Raw genomic sequence first — 9,088 nt, 5'->3', positions numbered from 1 at the left:
AATTATCTTTTTATTTCTCCCTATATTTCAGTTAGCTTTTTTTCCTTCAGAAGTTTATATGCTATGCTATTTGGTGGATATGTATTTAGTATGATATTATTCCATTTTCTATGATGCATTTATAAATAATGCAGTTTCCTTGCTTATCTCTTTTAACTCCATCTATATTTTATTATTGTCTTGTCTAAGATAATAACTGCCAGCCCTACTTTTTAGATTTCACTTGAGATACAACAAATTCAACTCTAACCCCTCATCTTAACTTTGTGTGAATCTCTTTGCTTCAAATGTGTTTCTTGTAAGCAACATATTATTAGATTTTGCTTTCTAATCCATTCTGATGCCCTTCTTTATTTTAGGGATGAGTTAATCTCATTTATATTTATAGTTATGTTGTGTTTCTTCCTCTATTGTGTCCTATTATAATGTCTCACATCTTTGTCCTTTTCCTCCAAACTTGTTTTACAAAGAAAAATAAGACAGCAAAATAAAAGGAGTGGAAACAACATAAATTATCTATAATTAGTGGGGTCTGAGATCCTACACATTTGCCTTTCCTCTCTTTGCCCAATCCAGACCTAAATTTATTGGTCTTACCCTTGCTGTCTCTTCTTTTAATCCCTCATTTATAATACTTGAAGTTTGGCTTGCTGGTGACTCTTCCCTTTCCAATTCTACCCTCTCTTTCCCCCCACCTATTTCCCTATTGTTTTCATATATTTATACCCCAAAGTCCTCTGTATGTGCCCAACTTTCATATTCCCAGTTCAAATAAGATTAAGATTCATGAGAAGCTAGCTTCCCCTTAAGCTCTTTCTCCATGTTTGTATATTTCTTTTCTGATGTACACTAATTATGAGAAATAGTGGTTCCTCTCTTTTCTTCTGTAGCTCTTCCCTAGTGTATTCCTTTTCCTCTCCTTTTTCTTCACTCTAATCAGCAATTAAGATAGCACAAAATCCCACTTATATCCTAAGTACCTTCTTTTGTTCCCCTTTGACTTTTAAAGGTAGTAGAATTTTGATGGGATAATATCTTCTATGAAGATGTAAGCACTTGGGGCGGCCAGGTAGCACGGGCCCCAGTGCCAGGATGACCTGGGGGATTGAATTGGCTCAAACATTTAGCATCCACCCAGAAACACCTGGCCGTGTAACCTTGAGCAAGTTACTTAACCCCAATTGCTTAAGAAAAAAAGATGTAAGCACTTGATCATTATTGAGTCCTTTTAAAATCTTCAAATTTAGTTACCTTTCTAAGTTTCTCTTATCTCCAGTGCTTACTTTTATTTCAAAGTGTCCATCCAGTCCTGGTTTTCTCAACTGGAAGATTGTCTATTCTATAGAAAAGCCATTTCCCCCCATAACATTATATTCAATTTTGCATGATAAGTTATTCTTGACTTTTCTTTTTATTTTTGGTAGGTTATATTACAAAATTTTCTCTTTTTTATTACTGCTAACTCTTATTTAATTCTGACTATGGTTTCTTGGTATGTTATCTCTTTCTTTTTGACTGCTTATGTTATTTTTTCTTTGGTCTAAAAACTGTAGATTTGTCAGTCAACAAGCATTTATTAAACAGGTATTATATGTTGGGCATTGTGTTAAGCTCTGCCAATACAAAGAAAGACAAAAAACAATCCCTGCCCTCAAGGAGCTTAAAATCTAATAAGGGGGATAACATGTGGACAGCTACATGCAAGCAAGATCTATACAAAGTACATTAGAGGCAATCTCAGAGGGAAGGCATTACTATTAAGAGGGAATGGGAAAGACTTCTTTCAGAAGGTGGGATTTTAGTTTAGGAATAAAGGAAGACAGGAAAGGCAGAGGCAAGGAGGGAAAACTTTCTAGGCATGGGAAACAGCCAATGAAAATAGGAAGTCATGGAATAGCAAGGAGGACAGTGTCATTGGGTCATAGCATATGTGGAAAGGAGTAGAGTAAAAGAAGACTGGAAAGGTAGGAAGGAGTCAGGTTATGAAGGATTTTAAAAGCCAAAGGGAGGTTTTTAGATTTGATCCTGGAGGTAATAGGGAACCACTGAAGTTAGTTGATTAGGGAGCATGATATGATCAGACCTATGCTTTAGAAAATCACTATTAGAGCTGGGGGAAGGATGGAGTGTATAGGGAAAGACTTTTAAGGCAGTTAGACCAACCAGAAAGCTAGTGCAATAGCCCAGGTATGAGAATATGAGGGCCTGTACCAGGGCAATAGCAGTATCAGGGTGGGGGGAAAGAGCATGCTGTGAAGGCAGAATTGACAAGACTTGTCGACAATTAGATAGGGTGGGGTGGGGGTTGAAAGAGAAGAGTGAGGAGTTGAGGATGATACCTAGGTTATGAGTCTGGGTACTGGGAGGATGATGGTATCCTTGACAGTAACAGGAAAATTAGATGGGAGTGAAGGTTGATGGAAGAAAGATAATGAGCGCGTCTTTTGATATGTTGAGTTTAAGATGTCTATAGAACATCCAGTTTGCAATGTACAAGACACAGTTGGAAATGTGAGACTGGACGTCAGCAGAGAGGTTAGGATTGGATAAATAGATCTGAGAATCATCAGCAAAGAAATAATGGAATCCATGGAAGCCGATGAGATTACTAAATGAAATAGTCTTAAGGAAGAAGAGAAGAGGGCTCAAGACAGAGCCTTAGGGGTCACATATGGTTAGTGGTCATGACTAAGCTGAATATACACCAAAGGAATGGTTAGATAAGTAAGAGAACCTGAAGAGAACAGTGGCATGTGGTACAGAGGAGAGAGCTTCTGGCCTGGAATTAGGAAGACACCTGAGTTCAAATACGGCCTCAGACACTTAAAAGATTTGGGATCATGGGCAAGTCACTCAACCTCTGTCTGCCTCAGTTTCCTCAACTGTAAAATGAAGATAGTGATGACACCTACCTCCCAGGATTGTTATGAGGATCAAATCAGGTAATATAGTAAGCTCTATATAAATGTTAGTTATTATTATTATTATAGAAGACAGAATTAAGGAGAAAAGGGTGATGCATCAAAAACTTCAGAGAGGTCAAGAAGGATGAAAACTGAGAAAATGCCATTAGACTTGGCAATTAACTAATCATTGGTAACTTTGGAAAGAATAGTTTCCGTTGAATGATGAGGTGGGAAGGTGGACTGCAGAGAGTTAGGAAGAGTGAGAAAGGAAAAGAAATGAATTGTTAGTCAACTTTTTCAAGGGGTTCGGCCACAAAAGTTATAGGAAGATAACCAGTAAGGATAAATAGATAAAGTTAGCGTTAGGTTATAAAATTTCTGGGTGTGTCCAGTTTGAGGTATCTTTCAAAAAGTAACCAGAGAATTTTTTTCTTCTATTTTTACTTTGTTCTCTGTTTCTAATAGTTCTGGGTAATTTTCTCTTATGCTTCTTGAAATAGAGCAAGTAGGTTGGGGATTTTTTTGTTTGGTTGGTTATGATTTTCAGAGAGTTTAGTAATTCTCAAATTCTCTTTCCTCATCCTGATGTGTAAGTCAATTGTTTTCTGTCTTTTGACTTGTTCTAATATTTCTTCTTGACTCATTGAGTTTCGTTTGCTCCATTCACGGTTTTGAGATGTTATCATTTGGATTAGGCTGACCATCTCTTTCTCTAAGGTGTTTATCATCTTTCCAAGTGTTTCAGCTTCATTTTTTATCTCTTGTTTTAGCTTGTCCTTCATTTCTTCCATTCACTCTTAGAGTCTTTGTAGACAGCCTATTCTTTTTTTCCCCCTGACATTCTACTTTATTTCCTTCCTCTGAGATTTTTCTCTTAGGATTCTTTTAACTGATAGCATTTCTCTTCATTGACATTGTCTTCTGTTTACTCGTGTCTATATATTCAGTTCTTAGATGAAGACTTTGTGCAAGGAATAGGATCTTTTTCCTACTGTGCTGCTAGATGTGATGCACACACCCAAGTCCAATCTCCCACCACAGTTCTATAGTGGGATAATTTATACTTGAGCTAGTTCTTTCCCCCAGTGCACTCCAGAAGCTGTTGGTCTTTGGTCCTTAGGCAGGAGACCATCTGATGTGAGGCCTTGCATTCTTCCATGATCTTGGTCTAGGATTTAAGTACTATTCTGGGATTAGGAACAATTAGTTACTGACATGTGAGTTATCACAGAATATGCTTTCAGTGTTAGATCAAAATAAAGATAAATAGCAAATTAACAAAAAGGACAAAGATGAACAGGTGACCTTGCATGCACTTATGACACAACTCTGACCTGACCTATTAAAACAAGCTACTTAGGCTAACAAAATTGGTAAATGGAAGAAGATATAGATATTGACTTTGATTATGATTTTTCCCTACATAAATTTGACTGATGCAAATAGTTACCACAATAAAGAGGCCAAATGTGCCCAGAAGCTGCTCTACCCAGAAGACAGATAGGTTAACCAAGGCTAATGTTGGTTTAGGATATAAACTCATCCGTAAAACATTTTGCCTTCCCAGGAACTAGTCTGAGTAATGCAGCAATTCTCCCATCACTGATGCCATACCTATAGCAAATTTTGTGAGGAAACTCTATAGAAAGGACATTGAGACCCTACTATTCCAGAGTTGTGGGTTCCCTATGCATGTGCCTGACTGCCATCATAATATAAATTCACACCCACCTTTTTCTCCATGACCTCTGCATGTACTTGTAGGAGAGGGCACTCCTGGTGTTAGGGGAAATGGGGATGCTTTGTAACTACTGTTCTTGCTATGCCATTTAAGTAAATGACTTTTATAAACAACTAAGTCTACTGGATGATTGTTAAAAAAGAAACTAACTGGTGAGAACTCATAAGCTAGATTTAGGAGGATATCCATCTACAGAGTTACTCCTAAATCTCTAAAATTAATAGCAGCCTCCCCTCTGGGGACACAACTTGCCAGAGTATGTTCCAGTTGGGTAAATGAGCCCTGAGGAAAGTGTTACATAGGCAGATGCAAAATAGATAGTAAATAATTTGGGGAGAAAGACACTAGCAACTGGATGGATAAGGAAAACTTTTAAACAGTAGGTGGTACTTGAATTGAACCTTGAAGGAAGCTAGCAATTCAAAGAGGGAAAGCTGAGAAGGGACTGCATTTCAGGCCTGGGGACACCCAGCACAAAGGTGTAAAGAAGGGAAACGGAGCACGACATGTGAAGAACCCCAAGAAGGCGAGTTTGGTTGGACTTCAGTGTGCATGAAGGGAACTAATGTGAAATAAGGATGAAATGAAGCAATAATGGTACCACCTGTATTGTGTTTATTGTTTGTTTATTCCCCACTAGAATTTGATTCCATAAATCACAATATAGCATAAGAACTCTCCTTCAACAAGATATTTCCTGTGTATGTTAAGATCATATAAGATTTCTTCATAAACAAAACTTCAGAGGTAACTTTGACAAATGACCCTTTAATTATTAGGCCAAAACAAGTCATGGAAACAGTGTTCACCAAGAGTATGTTCACGGTGTCATGAAGGAAATCAAATGCAGAATTCAAATAGAAGCAGGATTCTCTGTGGTTAGTGAAGGTTTTCAGATGTCCTTCTTCATGGATGACATAGTAATAATGGCATTGACACCCCAAATATTACAGAACCTCCTCAATGAGATATGTGGCCACTCCAAAGAGATTGGTCTAAAAAATCTGTATAGGAGAAACCAAATGGATTAAAATAATGCCTGCTGCCCATGACATGAAGTTGGATAGTTAATCCCTTGTATAAGGCTTTCTTTTGCACATATGTAGGCTGGGCACTGCAAATGACAATAATGTGAGCACAGTTTGAACAGGAGGAGGGCAGCCTAGATCTCATACGGGAAATTGTACATTTTCAATAATGGCAATGATCCGTGACACACATCATTAACACCAATATTCTTCCTGTGGTGATATATAGCTATGAATCATGCAAAACCACAATCTCCAAAGAATCAAAATTCAGGGTGACCCAAAGGACAATAGGGAAGTAAGTTCCTGATAAAGGCAAATAAACTGTACTATGTTTTTAGTGATGACCTATGTATAACAAGTATCACAAGGGATATCTTCCAGGAAACATATGATTAAAAAAGAAGGGGTGTTGGTCATATATTAAGGGCAAAGAATAATTGATGGGCAAGTCAAATGCTACACCGTGTGTCCGCAAAATTTTTAAAAGTTTAGGAACCTAGGGAAAATGCTCCAAAATCACTAATAATTAGAGAAATACACATTGAAGTAACTGAGATTCTACCTCACACCCAACAGATTGAAAAAAGATGACAAAATGAAATCACAAATGCTGGAGGGCCTGCAGAGAAACAAGCACACTGATGTACTGTTGGGAGAGCTGTGAATTTCTCAAGTCATTCTAGAAAGTAACTTGGAATCACACCCCTCCAGATCTCTAGACTGTATACCCTTTGACCCAGTGATATTATTATTAGTCATATAACCCAAAAAAAGAACAAAGAAAGAAGAAAAGGACACATGTTCAAAAGTACTCGTAGCAGCACTTTTGTAGTGCCAAAGAACTGAAAAGTAAGGATGTGTCCACCAATTAGGGAAGAGCTAAACAAATAAATATGTGAATGAGTATATGGATGTAATGGAATATTATTCCACCACAAAAAAAATAAATAAATGATGAAAAGGATGGCTTCAGAGAAGCCTGAGAAGACTTTTATGAACTGATTCAGAATGAGGCGAGCAGAATCAGTTTATACAATTACTATGACATTACAAAGAAAAACAACTTTGAAGGATGTTAGAACTCTGATCAGTACCATGATAAACTGTAAGTCTAAAAGACTAAAGATGAAATATGCCAACCACCTCATGCCAGAGAGATAATGAATTTAAAATGCAAAATGAGACATTTGTAGACATGGCCAATATTGGAATTTGTTTTTCTGGGTCATGCATATTTGTTGTGAGGGAGTAGGAGAGAGAACAAATCCTTGTAATATTTAATTAATTTATTTATATTACAAAAAAGAAACGACTTAGGGTAAGGCTCCAGAATATTGGGTAGATCCTCCATGGGGGACTTATGGGAAATTGTTGACAAGAATCACACAAAATGAGAAGATGTGGGTGCAATGTGATTTGCACTGGTGGAGAAAGCCCAAACATCACTGAAGTCCTGAATCCTTCAAGACAAGGCAGCTGGTGAAGGTGAGATGACCAGAAAGGAGAAGATAGCCAGATAGGTATAAAGTGAAATGTGATTCAGCCTTTCTCAACTGTAGGTACAAATTCCCAGAGTATACCGAAAAAGATGAAATGACATGCCCAAGTTCACACAGTCTGATGAGTATTCAAGATATCCCCTATACATGGAATTTTCTCCCTCTCTCATCTCTTCTTTGGTCGCCTTAAAGTCTCAGTTAAAGTCCTACATTCTGGGAGAAGTCTCTCCCAGTCCCCCAGGTCTACCAATAATATTGGTGTTAATTCTGTATGCCATGGATCATTTGAAATCATTGAGCTTGTATATCCTGTTTGCATAGATAGCTGTTTGACTGTGATCTCCCCTTTTATACTGTGAACTCTTGGAGAACAGGGATTGGTTTTGTTTTTAATTTTCTTTGCTTTTGTCTGTGTCCCTATTGCTTATCACAGTGCCTGCAACATAGTAGGCCTTTGATAAATGCTAGTGGATTGACTGACTGACTAATCTGGGTCTCCTGACCCCACATACAGTGATCTTTGTACCACCCCATTCTGTTTCTTGCCAACTATGTGTAAGACATTGTTTAGAGCACTAGGGAGATACAAAGATAGATGAGACATAGTGCATACCTTTGTGTCATTTATAATCTTTTAAAGGAGACCACATCATATAGGCATATACATAATTATATTTCAGTAATACAACAAATGTTTTTAAGCACTGACTATGAACAAGTCTCTCTACTACGTATTGATTATAAAAAGAGAAAAAAAAGTTACACAGACCTTGTGCTCAGGGAGTTTACAATCTAATACAAAAGATATGGCATCTACATAGCTAAGGTGGTTGTCATTCAGTTGTTTCAATTGTGTCCAACTCTTTGTGACCTCATTTAGTGTTTTCTTGGCAAAAATACTGGAGTGGTTTGCCATTTTATTCTCCAGATCGCTTTAAAGATTTGGAAACAGAGGCAAATAGGGTAAAGGGACTTACCTTGAGTCACATAGCAAGTCTGGATCTGAAGCTGGATTTGAACTCAGGTCTTCCTGACTCCAGACCTAGCGTTCCATCCACTGAACCATGGGATGCCTCTAAGCATCATGTAAGGAAGAGTTTAAATTATGTAAAGATCCAGAGAAAGGACTCTAGGAAAATTTGAGGAGAGAGAGGTTTGGGGGTAACATAACTATAATACAAAAGTTATTGAGGTATTCCAGAAAGTTTTCAGCTTGGAAGAAGGCTAGTTGTTGGAGGGCAGTCTAAGGGTCTAATTTTGGAAAGATTATCAGACATCATCATTATCATCATCATCAAAGCAAACCTTGTTATTTATTTCACCTCATTTGATCTTCACAACAACCCTACAAAGTAGGTGCCATTTATATCCTCCTTTTACAGATAAAGGAACTGAAATTGAGAGGTTAAGTGACTTTTCCAGGACCCTATAGCTAAGAAGTGTGTGAGTCTAGATTCAAATTCAGATCTCCTTGCCTCCAAGAACATCAGTCTATCCACTGCTCTAGAAATGGAATGGATCTCAGAAGTCATCTGGCCCTATTCTTTCTCTCTCTCTCTTCCTCTCACTCCCCATTTTTATGAGGAAACCTAGGTTTAGAGAAGAAAAGGAACTTGCTTAAGTTCCCATACACATTTAGTAAATAGCAGAAGTAGGCCTCCCACCCAGTTCCTCTGATCCCAAAGCTAGTGCTTCTTCTATCCAATTACACTGACCTCTTGCTACTTCTCTTGTTTTCTCTCCAGTCCCAGGGTGTAACTGGTGGGAAGCAAGGAGAAAGTGGGAATGAGAGGCAGAGGCAGATAAAGAGTCACAGAGAGACATACAGACAGAGAAAGATTGAGAGAGAGAGAGAGAGAGAGAAAGAGAGAGAGAGAGAGAGAGAGAGAGAGAGAGAGAGAGAGAGAGAGA

At 37.9% G+C, this 9,088-nt stretch overlaps 1 long non-coding RNA gene across 1 annotated transcript in view; it reads right to left on the bottom strand.

Annotated features, from left to right (window-relative positions):
* Positions 1 to 5,231: 5,231 nt before the first annotated feature.
* The window catches only part of LOC138149411 (uncharacterized), a 55,120-nt gene continuing 51,263 nt past the window's right edge, over positions 5,232 to 9,088 (bottom strand). Inside the window, exon 4 of the long non-coding RNA XR_011165322.1 lies at positions 5,232 to 5,651. This is a non-coding gene — a long non-coding RNA (uncharacterized lncRNA). The remainder of the gene's footprint in view (positions 5,652 to 9,088) is intronic.

This window comes from Petaurus breviceps, unplaced genomic scaffold (genome assembly GCF_028583685.1).
Source record: "Petaurus breviceps papuanus isolate PSGF00001 unplaced genomic scaffold, PetGlider_PUasm1.0 90847, whole genome shotgun sequence".
Classification (NCBI taxonomy): Eukaryota; Metazoa; Chordata; class Mammalia; order Diprotodontia; family Petauridae; genus Petaurus; species Petaurus breviceps.
Note: the sequence above shows the minus strand (reverse complement) of the source record. Positions and strands in the feature narration are given on the sequence as shown.